Source organism: Elaeis guineensis, unplaced genomic scaffold, assembly GCF_000442705.2.
Source record: "Elaeis guineensis isolate ETL-2024a unplaced genomic scaffold, EG11 Super_Scaffold_1000045, whole genome shotgun sequence".
Lineage (NCBI taxonomy): Eukaryota > Viridiplantae > Streptophyta > Magnoliopsida > Arecales > Arecaceae > Elaeis > Elaeis guineensis.
The window spans coordinates 4,636,725-4,652,436 of NW_027332425.1; positions in this window are offsets into that span (position 1 = coordinate 4,636,725).

A 15,712-nucleotide genomic window follows, 5' to 3' on the forward strand; every position below is an offset into this window, starting at 1 on the left:
TTGCTCTGATACATTGCAAATTTATTTTTTCTCTTGCTCTGATACATCTTAAACTCAAAATGATCTAATACTCTTTTCAAATCTTTAAGAAAATGGACAAACTATTTTTGCATATGACCATTTATATCACATGCCAAAAGAATCATATTTTTTTTCAAGCATATACACCTATAGTGCATTCTTTTGAAATTAATGCATTCACATAAATGCTTTTGTTCAAGTATTTTGTCATCATCAAAAAGGGGGAGATTGTTGCTCCTAGATTGATTTTGATGATTACAAAGCAGATTGAAGGGATACAAATAATTTTAAATTTAAAAAGTCCTTATGCTCTTCAAGGGCAAAATCATAATTTCACTAAAATCCTGATTTGATAGTATCATTTGGTAGAACAAATGATTAGTAATCTTTTGGTGAAAATTTCATTATTTTTGGACTTATATTTTTGAAGTTATGAAGGTTTGAAGTGCATGAGTCGACTCATGAGTCCACTCATGGCACTATGAGCTGATTGGCACGCAAAAATTTCCCATGGCACGCTGGATTTTTGGCTTGGCACGACCTGTGAGTCGACTCATGAGTCGACCCACAAGGCATGAGTCGACTCATGAGTCGACCTCTGCTGATTTGGGCCAAAAAATCCAGAAATCAAAGTTTCTGGCTAATGCAACAGAAGTCGACTCATGAGTCGACTCCTGAAGCATGAGTCGACTCATGAGTCGACCCCTGCGATGGAAAATGTCCGCAACGGCTAGTTTTTTGCCCGTTTTAATTGCCTTTTATGCTTCCTAAAAATGCTCTAACGGCTCTTTTTCTGCCTAATATGTTTTCTCTTGTTTCTTAAGGTTATAAAAGGTTTCAAATGGTGAAAGAAATAGCAGAGATCAAACATATATACAAAAGGATCCAAAATCTACACGAGAAAGCCTGAGATCAACGAAATACCCAAAAGAAAAAGAGAGAGGATCCACAATATACACGAGAGATTGTGAAAGAGATTCAAGAGCATTCAAAGAGAGGATTTTTCAAGCCTATTGTTCAACCTTGATCAAGAGATCTTTCAAAGCCTTCAAGAAGTCCTCAATCAAAGATCATCTTCTTCTCAAGCGTTCATTCAAGCGTTCATCCACCTTGAGAAAATCCAAAAAGGGGATTCTTCATTTGAGTAAAATATTTTTATTGTTATATTTGCTCATTTAAGGAGCTGTTATTGTATTAATTTGTGCTCTAAGCTATTTTACTCTTTGTGAGTATTTGTTCTTGTTTTTGGAGGATTTCCAAAACAAGGGAAGGTTGATCCGAACCTGAAATCGGAGTATTTTGGGTTGACTTGTACCCGAAAAACAAGTAGACTAGCTTGGGATAGCTAGTGTCGGAGTTTTCGATGATTTGTATTCGGGTTGAATACAAGTATAGTGGATTGAAATTCCCAAGTAGGAGCTTGGGGAGTAGATGTAGGTGCAAGGTTGGCACCGAACTACTATAAATCCTTGTGTTTGTGGTGTGCTTTATTGTTTCTCTTTATTTCTTTATTATATCCTTGCATTCTTGCTTTAGGAATTTAATCTTGAATTAAAGTCTTTCTTCTCAATTCATCATAAGTAATTAGTTAAGCTTAAAATTTTTAAAAACCCAATTCACCCCCCCTCTTGGGTTGCATAGCTGGGCAACAATAGCCGATCGCCTCTGATGTCTACCGAGCCTCCCCAGGGCTATCCAAAGTCCATCGCCAGCCGACCTCCTACCAAGCTCTCCATAAAATCAGACTTCTCCAATGGATGATCTTCAGATGAGCTTCCACATCAGATAAATCTCAAACGAACTTCTCCGGACTTCGTCAACAAAAAATCTCCATCCGAGCTCCTATAGCAGGTGACTCCCACCTGAAACGTCAGCACCCGAAGCATCCGACAACAGTAGATTCATCAGCACCTCGAAACATCCAAGCCTCTCCTAGAACGACGATGTAAAGAGCCATTTTGCTCCATCAGGCATCCCAGCCGAGCTTCAGCCGACAGATCCAAACTCTCTGGCAAGCCACAACAAGGGCCACTACCTTACTCCACTCGCTGCAACGGATTCCATGCGGTTCCACCACTCTCTGACAAGCCACGACAAAAGTCGCCATCTCGCTCCACTCGCTGCAACGGATTCCATGCAGCTCCATCTCTCTCTGGCAAGTCCTGACAACGGACACCACTCTACTCTCCGCAACAAGCTCCACGTGGCCCTGAACAACCCCTGATGCCACTACTCTCTGTAACAAACTCCATGCAGCTCTGAGCGGTCTACTACCAGATGATTACAGACGTCGCTGTCGGTCAGTTACACCCTCCATCTATAAATAAGGACCCCCAGATACGTTTTTCTCTAAGCTGGTAACTCTATCTCGAAACTCTACCAAAATTTTTGCTCGAGCACTCCATTTCTGTTGAAGTAGAGTACTGACTTGAGCCAGAGGGTCTTGCCAGAGCACCCCCAACTCTGGTTTAGACTTTCTTTGCAGGTCCCGACGGCGACCGCGGTCATTCCAGCTCCAGTTTCTCTGACTTCGACGGAATTCTGCACCAACAATCCTCTTCATCGAGCATATATAGGATGTACTAGTCTTATCAAAAATATTGATCTCTGACTCAATGGTCCAACGATTGAGAATATTCTAGATTAGAATTTTGAATTTTTAGGTCTCACAAGCATGATCTTATCATAGTCCTAAAATTATTGCCCTAATCTATGAGGTTCACCATACTCTTAACAAATATAAGATGCAGCATATAATAAAACATAAATATCTTTTATTAATCAATAAAATATCAATTATATGAGTTAGAAAAATAAAAAGAAATATAAATTTTGATTGACTTATAGGGTATTATTCTTTTAGATGGCTGGTCTATGGAGGTAGAGCTGTCTCCTCTGCTCTGCTGGTCTATTGGCTTCCCAGTCCTGTCATCTGCTGTAACATGAATGCAAGTATGTAGAGTGAAATCTTCTAAAGAATGTGAAATATAACCATGAAAAAGATCTTGCTAATCATGTGATGTAGTAGCCGCATCTCTATACCTAGCTGGATGGCACTAATATCCTTGATATGCTCGACATCACCTTAATCCAATATAAAATTGCAAAAGTGTCAGTGCTTGAGACAATCCGAGGTGCTTCCATCAATCTATATATGTAGTTTGCATCTGATACTATCAACATCTATCTTAATCAGCACACCTTTTACTTTGAAAATTAGACTACTAATCATCTCGATGCTTGATCCTTTCTTGCATAGGAGAACTACTTGAAGAGGCTCTAAATTCTTGAAATTTTGCATGGGACTTCTTTTTTTTTGGATGAATTGCTTTTGGGGTGCCATTAGAGAACATAGACTACGAGAAATCAAGTAAAAAAGGAGAGGAGAGGTCCAATTTTAAATGGAGAGAGGTTTGGAAATGGTTTTGGCTCGAAAGAAATGAGAAAGAATGAATAGAGCCTAGGATGAATAGAGCCTAAGAACATCTCCAATTAAAAAAATCATCCTAGATCAAGGAGTTTCAAATCTATTGAGAGAATATTGTGTTGGGAATAGTGTCCCAAAGTCAATCGTCAGTCTATTGACGGTTGTGCTCATTCTTGTATTAGTATATAAATTATATATAAATAAAAGTTATTTTAGTATTTTTCATCACAAATTATTTCATCTTCTAATGAACTTCTGAGTTGTGGTGAAGTCCTTAGGACTATTTAGACTCAACAAAGAAGGATTTATCGTTTTGTCCTTAAACCTGTTCGCGATCAAATAATATGTTGTTACCAAAGATGACAACATTTATTAAGCATAGGTCGTTGTGTGCCATATGGGTTGGTTGTCCTCTTAACCAAGGAGTGTGGAGACACTGGTATGGCATACAGGTGAGATGTAAGGGTACATCTATACTGAACGTGACCGACTCTGGAGCTTTTTCTGCTGTCAAGATTTACTCCAATGGGATATGGGTGTAACTGTCCCTCCGACCTGAGACCGCCACGGTGACTTGCAAGCAACTCACTGCACTTAGGCACTGGACTACCTGAATTTCTAATTCAGTAATGGAAAGCTGCTGGGTGTAGTCAAGTACTTGACTTGTCGATGCGTGTGTCAAGATGGGATTGACCACTCCAGTTCAGGAGCTGTGTACAGTCGTATTTCAATTTAGCAAAATCTTGGTCAGGGTAATCCTAGTGAGAAGTCACAGGACTGTTTGAGTTGAGCACGATTCGGATGATCTAATCAGGGTTGACAGTTTAATCCTAAGTCATCCTAAACACAGGGGTCAAAAGTATGAATTATACAGTAACCATATTCGCATAGGTTCTGAGTGTTGTGATTGCGACTATTCGACCTATCCGAACATCGGGTACCATTGCTAGATGGTCACTTCGATTAGTACAGGAATTGGTTTTTGTGCTACCGGCTTAGGTTCGAACCTGCGGGGTCACACACATTAGAGGTTTCTATCTGATCTGATGGCTGGTGAAGAGTCCTAATACTCATGGACTTTAAGTCCTATATGTCTGAAACTCTATGATCGAGAATCAGGATTCTCTAATCACAAGTTCCATAAATTTTGGGTACCAGGGTCAAGAGTCCCACTGGTTTGGGACTTTTTGATCAGGATTTCGTATCGATGGACTCTAATGCCCGATTGCCCATCAAATTTGGACTCAGTATTTATGAAAAGTTTAATTAATAATTTGATCACTAATTAACTCAATTTGATTGAGTAATTATTTTTGGATCATGTCCAATTGAATTGGATTCAGTTGGGTTTGACCCGATTAGGTTAAGTGTTGACCTAATCGCCAAGGTGGTTTGGTCCCTGATCTGATCAGGGGTTGAGCTTAGTCAATTTCAAATTTGATTAGAATTTTATTGAGCCTAATTAAGCCTAATTAAGTTGGGTTTAACTTAGTTTAATTGTGCCTAACCTATTTGGATTAGGTTGGCTCAATTAGGTTAAAACCACTTTGACCTCATCTCCCTGCACCACCTCACTTATCTGCGCCCATTTGAATTCACGAGAAATAACTTCTCATAAATTTTCTCCCACGTAGAAGCCTTCCCATGCCCTCCCTTGTGTGCCATTTATCTGGATAAAGATTGGTTTGTTGGCCATTCAAATTCAAAGGATGTTTGAATTTGAATGGGCAACTAATCCATGCGCCACCCACCTTATCTTGTGCGCCATTTAATTTACACGAGAAAGAGTTTCTCATGTAAATTCTCCATGCAAAAAGAACCCACACCTCCTCTCTTCTCTTACCCAGAGTGGATAAGGATGGGTTGGTTTGCATTTGAATTCAAATTCGATTTGAATTCAAGTGAGCAACCACCTATCTTTATCCTCTCACGCGGATAAGACGTGTCTTGCACTGTTTTAAAAGAGAAGAGAAGGTGGGGCGTGCATAGAATTTTTTTGAGAGAGAATAGTGGGCATGAGGAAGCCTTGTGTGTGAGTTGGAAGTTCAAAAACTTTCGAGAGAAAAGAAAAGAAAAGAAACAAAATGGGCGCAGGGTTTTCAGTGAGTACCTTAGGGTTTCTACTTGGGGTTCGGGAAGTGAGAAGGTGAGCTACGAGTATCGTGAGCCCACCAAATCTCAAGGAGAGCTTCATCAACCTCTCAAGTACCTTTGCTAATGATTCAGAGCATCCAAAGAGTCAGCAGATATCGATCAAAGAAGTTTGATCAGCATCGACCATCGAAAGGATTCTGTGATGAACTAGCAATTTATGAGGAGCCGATCAGACCGAGAGCTTCGTGTGGATGATCCGCAGAGGCCAGACATACTGTGTGGCTATATTACAATGATCAGACCTTTTCAACGGTGATCAGACTGCAGTGATCGACTACCTGCACGAAGGTAATATGTTCTGAACACATAACAGTAAAATATTTACTATAGAGAATTTAAAATTTTAAATTTAAATACATGCTATATATATCAAATTTAGATCCTTGTGTAGGGTTAATATATATTAATTAATTAGATTAATTAATATTTTTCACTGTAAAATAGTAATTTTGAAAAAGTTTTAAAATTATCATTTTACCCCTGCACTGAATTCACTTCAAATGGTATCAGAGCAGGTTTTAAAATATGATATACATTTACATGCATAGATTAAGTAGTAATCTAAAAGTTTAAATTTAAAATTCAAAATTTAAAATTTGAATTTTAAAATTTGTTTGAAATTCAAAATTCAAAATTTTGAAATTCAAAATTTGAAATATGAATTTTGAAATTTGAAATTCAAAATTCAAAATTAAAAAATTTAAAATTCAAATTTTAAAATTTAAAATTTAAAATTTGTTTGAAATTTTAAATTTAAAATTTAAAATTCAAAATTTGAAATTCAAAAATTTGAAATTTAAAATTTGAAATTTGTTTAAAATTTGAAATTCAAAATTTGAAATTTGAAATTTGAAATTTAAATTTTAAAATTGATATATTTAGATATACTTGATCCAAGTAGCAAGTAGTCTAATTGGGTTGGTTGCCATGGTTGTCCGATCATAGGAGAAAAGTAGGGTTTAAAGGCCCTCTCCTCCCATTCGATGGGGTTCTCCTATGGTGGTAGGGGTGCTGATGCGATTATATCCCATGCAGATGAAGCAGCGAAAGGACTTAATTGTAAAGGTTCAATTATGAAATTTATCATGAATGTATTAGATCAAATCTAAAGGAATATTTATGATTTATTTTGATTGAGTTATTTTCTGTTATGTAATTGCAATAGGATTGCTGTTTATGAAATGTGCTGATCCATTTGTGAAATGAGTCAACACATTTGGTGTACAGAAAATAAAATCTTTTAAATTTAAAAATTATTTTTAAAATGCCAAACCTTGACCCATCAGTCCTAATACTTAATTAAAAGAATTAAGTGTTGTCTAGTTGATCTAGAATTGTGAATTAAGACCTAAGACAATTGCATAAACTTATGGGTCAATGGGTTAGATGGATTAGGTCCATAATTGGGTTAGACCTAAGGTTAGCTTAAAGAAATGGACTAAATTAGAGTAATTGATCAAATCTAATCAAAAGTTGAATTAGATTAGGTCAAGGACACTCTAGACTCAACTCCAATAGTTGTAGTTGAATGGGTCCATGTCTTTAACTAAACCAAGATGGACTTAATTCATGGCTACGCGGTGGAACTCTATTTACTAAGTTGATCAAATTAAAACTAATGAACGGTTGGTGTCTAAGGTAAGTTCGGCAGTCTGACCAGTGGTTTTTAAGTGAGAGCTACTCGCATTGATTCGATCTCTGACGAGTTAATGGCTTATCCTCACCACTGATCTCACTTACCTGGCCAACCTGGTGAGTTAGGTTTTGATTAGATCACTTGGTGATTAGGGCTTACCCATGTCATTAGGTAAATCAGTGTGACTGATTTAGGTGCTCCTAATGTTGACTTTAATTAAATCTTTTTTAATCTGACTTGGTGAAGTCAGTGAGAGGATTGAAATTGGCTGGTTAATTTCTTCTCTTCTATCCTTTAATAAAAATCCTCAAAAATTATTAGGTCCCTAAAATGATTAAGTTATAGTGATAACTAAGTCATAGCCTCCCATTAAGTGAGTGATAATGAGTCCATTAGTTTAATAATCACTGGAGACCCAAAGGCCTGGTGCTTATTGACTAATGGAATTATCATTCATAATATGATAATTTGGTTGAGTTTTTCTGATGGTGGTCAGATTGGCCGGCCAAAGTTGGGCCTGATCATTTATTGATCTGATTCATCAAATCTAATCATGTTAATGGTTGGACCTAACCAGATCATTTCAGTGGAGGCCAAAGCCTACTGATTAGGTTCTAGGGCAAAATTCATTACTAGAAGTTGTTTAGAGAAATAACTAGTTATGAACCTTCCCATAGATGCACTGGGTTGACCAACCAAAGTTGGGCTCGTGTGTAGTCTGTGTGGATTCTAGTACGCACTAAGAAATTAAAGTAATTCCTCGAATTGGAGGTTGAGGCTACCAGTTTGCAAAAATACTAAGAGAAACTTTAGACTAAAGTCCAAGTCTTTAGTATTAATAATTTATGTACTAATAAAGGTCTGATTTTTCTTTATGCAGCTATGGCCACTACCCTATCACTCCGATCATTATTACATAATGACAAGCTCATGGGATCTAATTTCGATAGCTGGTATCGAAAATTAAAAATCATCCTTGAGCATGAACGGATCCTTTATATAGTAACGGATCTGGCACCTGAGGAACCAGCTCCAAACGCTAAAGAGACGGTCCGAGATACTCACCAGAAGTGGCTCAACGATCGTACCACCATACGGTGCATAATGCTGGCGGCAATGGATGATGAGTTTAGTCGCAGGTTCGAGAACGCCCAGCCGCAGGAGATGCTTCAAATGTTGAACGACTCCTTTGGCACCCTGACGACGTTGAAAGGTATAAAACTAGTTGTGCCATTTTCAATGCTCAGATGAGAGATGGAGCCTCAGTCACTGATCATGTACTGTACATGATCGAAATGATTGAGCATCTAAGTAAACTGGGCTTTCCCTTGCACGAGCAGCTCAGTAAGGATGCAATACTTAATTCTTTGCCCAAGTCCTTCCTTCCCTTCCTTACTCATTTTTGGATGACAAAGCCTACAGTGAACTACCACGGCTTGTTGGGGTTGCTGCAGAACTTTGAGAAGGACCACCAGCTCCATAAGAAGTCGGTGAATGTTGTGGGAGGGTCTTCTTCTGGACATTGACCCTTTAAGAAAGGGAAGAAGAACAAGAAGAAGAAGAATAAGAAGGTGCAGCCACATGCTGGGACATCTGCACAGGGTCAGACCAAGAAGCGCAAGTCTGACCAGAGCCAGGCGGAGTGCTTCTTTTGCAAGTAGGGGTACTGGAAGAGAAACTGTCCTCTATACATTGCCTCCCTGGATCCGAACAAGCCGAAGAAGAAGCAAGGTAATTATATGATAACACCTTGCAACTTTTTCATTTGTGATACTACTGCCTGGGTATTGGATATCGAAAGCCCTTATCATATCTATAATTTGATGCAGAGTCTGCAGGTCAGTAGGAGATTTGATGAAGGAGAGAGGTTCCTGAACGTTGGAGATGGAAGCATAGTTCTAGTTCTAGCTTTAGAAATCATGAACCTTGTAATCAATTCTCATAATGTAATTCTGAGTGAATATCACTATTGTCCAAGTTTTTTATTAAATATTATTTCTGTAGGCCTTTTGGCCATATATAGTTATGAATTTTTAATAAAAAAAATATTTGCAATATCATTTTGAATGGTGTTACAATATTTGTTGGACAACTAAATAATGGAATTTACTTACTATCACAGCCTGTTAATGTGGTTCAAACCTCCGGTAAACATCCTAAAATGGATAATGTGTCAGAAGTCTACCTTTGGCACTGTAGGTTAGGTCATATCAATAAGAACAAGATAAATAGGTTGGCTCAAGAAGGAATTCTTGAAGTTTGTGATTATGAATCACTTCCAACCTGTGAGTCCTGTCTTCTTGGGAAGATGACCAAATCACCTTTTACTGAAAAAGGTGAGCGAGCCAGTGAACTCTTGGGTCTGATACATTCTAATGTATGTGGACCCATGAGCTCAAGTGCAAGAGGTGGATATTTCTACTTCATAACCTTCACAGACGACCTATCGAGGTATGGGTATGTCTACTTAATGAAGCATAAGTCGGAGTCGTTTGAAATGTTCAAACTATTCCGAAATGAGGTAGAAAAACAAACTAAAAAATATATTAAAATTCTTCGATCTGATTGAGGAGGTGAATACCTTTCTAATGAATTTCTGACATATCTTGGGGAGAATGAGATTCTCTCTAAGTGGACTCATCCTGGAACACCACAGCATAATGGTGTGTCTGAAAAGAGGAATTGGACCTTGTTGGACATGGTTCGATCCATGATGGGATTTGCTGGTCTGTCGATCTCCCTCTAGGGATATGCACTCGAATCAGCTTGTTACCTTCTAAATAGGGTTTCGAGTAAGTCTGTAACCAAAATGCCATATGAGATATGGATAGGACGTAAGCCAGTACTCTCGCACCTTAGGATTTGGAGGTGTCCAACTTATGTTAAATGTTTAATTACGGATAAGCTTGGACCTAGGTCTGACAAGTGTTATTTTATAGGGTATCCAAAAGAGACCAAAGGATATTATTTCTACCTAGCTAATGAGCAAAAAGTGTTTGTTAGCCTTAAGGCAATCTTTTTGAAAAAGGAGTTCCTTGGTGAAGGGACTGTTGCCTCTAAGATCGAACTTGAGGAAATTCGGTAGGTAGAAAAACCGACACAAATAGCTGAACCTGAACCAGATTTGGTTAGATCACATCCGGAGCCCATTGTTCCTGCATCTTTAAGGCGGTCTGGTAGAGTACCACATCAACCAGACAGATACTATGGTTTCTTGGTCTGGGACGGTGATCCTGTCGAACTTGATGAAAATGATGAGGATCCAATCACCTACATGGATGCAATGCAGAGACCTGACTCTGAGAAATGGCTAGAGGCCATGAAATCCAAAATGGAGTCCATGAAGGTCAACGATGTGTGGACATTGGTTGACCCACCCGAAGGAGTAAAACCCATAGGGTGTAAGTGGGTCTTCAAGAGGAAGAGGGGCGTAGATGGAAAGGTGGAGACCTATAAAGCCCGTCTGGTTGTCAAGGGATATCATCAACGTTATGGTATAGACTATGACGAGACATTTTCTCCTGTGACAATGCTCAAATCCATTCGGATTATGCTTGCGATAGCTGCCCATCTGGACTATAAAATCTGACAGATGGATGTCAAGATAGCTTTCCTAAACAGAGAGCTGGACGAAGAGGTGCATATGATACAACCTGAAGGGTTCACATCCACAGATGAGTCTAAGGTGTGCAGGCTACAGAGATCCATTTATGGACTTAAACAGGCATCCCGAAGTTGGAACATACGTTTTGATAGGACGATCAAAATGTATGGCTTCGTTAAGAACGGAGAAGAGCTCTGCATTTATAAGTGGGCTAATGGTCCAGTAGTGGTATTTTTTGTATTGTATGTGGATGACATTCTCTTAATCGGGAATGATGTCCCTGCATTACAGGGAATAAAGATTTGGCTGTCGTCACAGTTCTCCATGAAGGATCTGGGAGAAGCTTCCTACATCCTAGGGATAAGGATCTATAGGGATAGATCTAAAAGGTTGCTTGGCTTATCCCAGTCTACGTACATTGATACTATGCTGAAGAGGTTCAGCATAGAGAATTCCAAGAAAGGCTATCTACCGATAGGCCAAGGAATTTCTCTCTCGAAGAGGGATTGTCCGACAACACCTCAAGAGAGAGAGCGTATGGATAGAATTCTATATGCTTCGACAGTGGGATCTATCATGTACGCTATGACATGTACACGATCAGATGTGGCATACTCACTAGGGGTAGTGAGTAGATACCAATCTGATCTAGGGGAGAATCACTAGAAGGTTGTTAAAAGCATGCTGAAGTATTTAAGAAATACTAAGGACCAGTGGCTTGTTTATGGTGAATCGAACTTGAGACTTATAGGGTTTATAGACTCTAGTTTGCAGTCTGATCATGATGACAGCAAGAGTGTGTCGGAATTTATTTTTACCCTTAATGGTGGGGTTGTCTGCTGGAAAAGTTCCAAGCAGCACACAATGGTTGATTCAGTTTGCAAGGTAGAGTATGTCGCTGCATCAGATGCTGCCAAAGAAGCGGTGTGGCTGAGAAAATTCATCACCGAGCTTGGAGTAGCACCCTTCCTTGTTGGTCCAGTTCTGCTCTACTGTGATAGCTCTGGAGCCATTGCTCAGGCGAAGGAACCGAAGGCACACCAGCGGACAAAGCATATTCTGCGCCGCTACCATCTCATCTGGAAAATCATGGATCGAGGTGACATCAACCTTCAGAAGATCGACGGAAAGGAGAACCTGACCAACCCATTTACTAAAGTCATTATGGTGAAGGAGTTTGATGACTTAAAGTCGAAGATGGGTATTAGATACAGCACCGATTGGTTTTAGGCCAAGTGGAAGATTGTTGGAAATAGTGTTCCAAAGTCAATCGTCAGCCTGTTGACGGTTGTGCTCATTCTTGTATTAGTATATAAATTATATATAAATAAAAGTTATTTTGATATTTTTCATCACAAATTATTTCATCTTCTAATGAACTCCTGAGTTGTGGTGAAGTCCTTAGGACTACTTAGACTCGATAAAGGAGGATTTGTCGTTTAGTCCTTAAACCTGTTCATGACTAAATGATACGTTGTTATCAAGGATGACAATGTTTATCAAGCATAGGTCGTTGTGTGCCATATGGGTTGGTTGTCCTCTTAACCAACGAGTGTCGAGACACTGGTATGGCATACAGGTGAGATGTAAGGGTACATCTGCACTGAATATGACCGACTCTGGAGTTTTTTCTGTTGTCAAGATTTGCTCTGATGGGATATGGGTATAACTGTCCCTCCGACCTGAGATCGTCACGGTGACTTGCAAGCAACCCACTGCACTTAGGCACTGGACTACCTGAATTTCTAATTCAGTGATGGAAGGCTGCTGGGTGTAGTCAAGTACTTGACTTGTCGGTGCATGTGTCAAGATGGGATTGACCACTCCAATTCAGGAGTTGTGTACAGTCATGTTTTAATTTAGCAAAATCTTGGCCAGGGTAGTCCTAGTGAGAAGTCACAAGACTGTTTGAGTTGAGCATGATTTGGATGATCTAATCAGGGTTGACAGTTTAACCCTGAGTCATCCTAAACACAGGGGTTAAAAGGATGAATTATACAGTAACCATATTCACGTAGGTTTTGAGTGTTGCGATTATGACTATTCGACCTATCTGGATGTTGGGTACCATTGCTAGATGGTCACTTCGATTAGTACAGGAATTGGTTCCTGTGCTACCAGCTTAGGTTCGAACCTGCGGGGTCACACACATTAGAGGTTCCTATATGATCTGAGGGCTGGTGAAGAGTTCTAATGCTCGTGGACTTTGAGTCCTATGTGTCTGAAACTCTGTGATCGAGAATCAAGATTCTCTAATCATGAGTTCCACACATTTTGGGTACCGGGGTCAAGAGTCCCACTGGTTTGGGACTTTTTGATCAGGGTTTCATATCGATGGACTCTGATGCCTGATTGCCCATCGAATTTGGACTTAGTATTTATGAGAGATTTAATTAGTGATTTGATCACTAATTAACTTAATTTGATTGAGTAATTATTTTTGGATCAAGTCCAATTGAATTGGATTCAATTGGGTTTGACTCGATTAGGTTAAGTGTTGACCTAATCGCCAAGATGGTTTGATCCCTGATCTGATCAGGGGTTGGGTTTAGTCAATTTTTGATTTGATTAAGATTTTATTGAGCCTAATTAAGCTTAATTAAGTTGGGTTTAACTTGGTCTAATTGTGCCTAACCTATTTTGATTAGGTTGGCTCAATTAGGTTGAAACCACTTTGACCTCATCTCCCTGCACCACCTAACTTATCTGCGCCCATTTGAATTCACGAGAAACAACTTCTCATGAATTTTCTCTCATGCAGAAGCCTTCCCATGCCCTCCCTTGTGTGCTATTTATCTGGATAAAGATTGGTTTGTTGGCCATTCAAATTCAAAGGATGTTTGAATTTGAATGGGCAACTAATCCATGCGCCACCCACCTTATCTTGTGCGCCATTTAATCTACACGAGAAAGAGTTTCTCATAGAAATTCTCCATGCACAAAGAACTCCTTTGAATTTGAATGGGCAACTAATCCATGCGCCACCCACCTTATCTTGTGCGCCATTTAATCTACACGAGAAAGAGTTTCTCATAGAAATTCTCCATGCACAAAGAACCCATGCCTCCTCTCTTCTCTCGCCCAAAGTGGATAAGGATGGGTTGGTTTGCATTTGAATTCAAATTCGATTTGAATTCAAGTGAACAACCACCTATCTTTATCCTCTCACGCGGATAAGACACATCTTGCACTGTTTTAAAAGAGAAGAGAAGGTGGGGCATGTGTAGAATTTTTCTGAGAGAGAATAGTGGGTATGAGGAAGCCTTGTGCATAAGTTGAAAGTTCAAAAACTTCCGAGAGAAAAGAAAAAAAAAGAAATAAAAGTGGGTGCAGGGTTTTCAGTGAGTACCCTAGGGTGTCTGCCTGGAGTTCGAAAAGTGAGAAGGTGAGCTACGAGTGTCGTGAGCCCACCAAATCTCAGGGAGAGCTTCATCAACCTCTCAAGCACCTTTGCTGATGATTCAGGATATTCGAGGAGTCAACAGACATCGATCAAAGGAGTTCGATCAGCATCGACCGTCGAAAAGGTTCTGCGATGAACTAGCATTCGTGAGGAGCCGATCAGACCAAGAGCTTCATGTGGATGATCTACAGAGGTTAGACACACTGTATGACTGTATTACAATGATCAGACCTTTTCGATGATGATCAGACTATAGTGATCGACTACCTGCACGAAGGTAATGTGTTCTGAACACATAATAGTAAAATATTTACTGTAGAGAATTTAAAATTTTAAATTTAAATGCATGCTATATATATCATATTTAGATCTTTATGTAAGGTTAATATATATTAATTAATTAGATTAATTAATATTTTTCACTATAAAATAGTAATTTTAAAAAAGTTTTAAAATTATCATTTTACCCCTGCACTGAATTCACTTCATATTGAATATGGGTTGATTCTTTATAGAATTATTTTTCTTCAAGAAGCCACGAGTTGACTCTTCAATTTTAAGAGTCGATTTCTTGATGTAGAAAATAATTCAAGGAGTTTCAAATCAAGAAAAATTTGATCAAATTAAATAGAAATCAATTTGCAATCAAGTTGAGAGTCAAGATTGATGTTCAAATTAAGTTGGGGGATCAACAATTAATCAATTGGGGTCTAAAATTTAATTAAAAAAATTAAAAAAAATTAAGGGAAAACTAGATAAAGGCTCTAAAAGATTTAGGTTCAACTACAAATTTTCAAATCCTTAAAGGTCAAGCTACAATGCAATGCAAATCAACAACTTCAAGCATACGATCTTTTATGAATTTATGACTTATTTTGATGGTCCTTAAATCAAGTATTTTTTTGGATATTTCAATAATTATATATCTTATGAGAGTATCAAAAATTAATTTAAGAGTTTTATACTCAAATATTTTCATAATCCATCAAGCTTATTTTAATTTAAGTTTTACAAGTAATATCATGTAATGAAGGGTTTAGGAGCATGCTGAATTTAAAGTAAAAATTTATGCTTATAACAATTAAAATGATACATAGAAAAGAACATATTGATTTTGAAATCAAATCATTCAAGTCATAGAGTAAGGTCATCGCAAATATGGAAAAGTCATCAAAATTAATCATTATGTTAATGATTAGCAATACATGAAAAATATTCAAAGCAAGGAATCACAATAAGCATACATGCATAAATGTCAATGGATCATCAAAATCAATTAATTCAGTAAAATAATTTTAGCAAATATTGATGGTGTGATGTCGAAATAAGTTTAGCTTTTACCAAATATCATCATTCATCTATTTCAAGTCTAAAGCATCCATTTTTAAGAATCAACTTTTTTCACACCTTTGAATGCTTGCTATACTTGCAAAATCACTTCTTAATTTTTGGTATCCAAGCGATCTT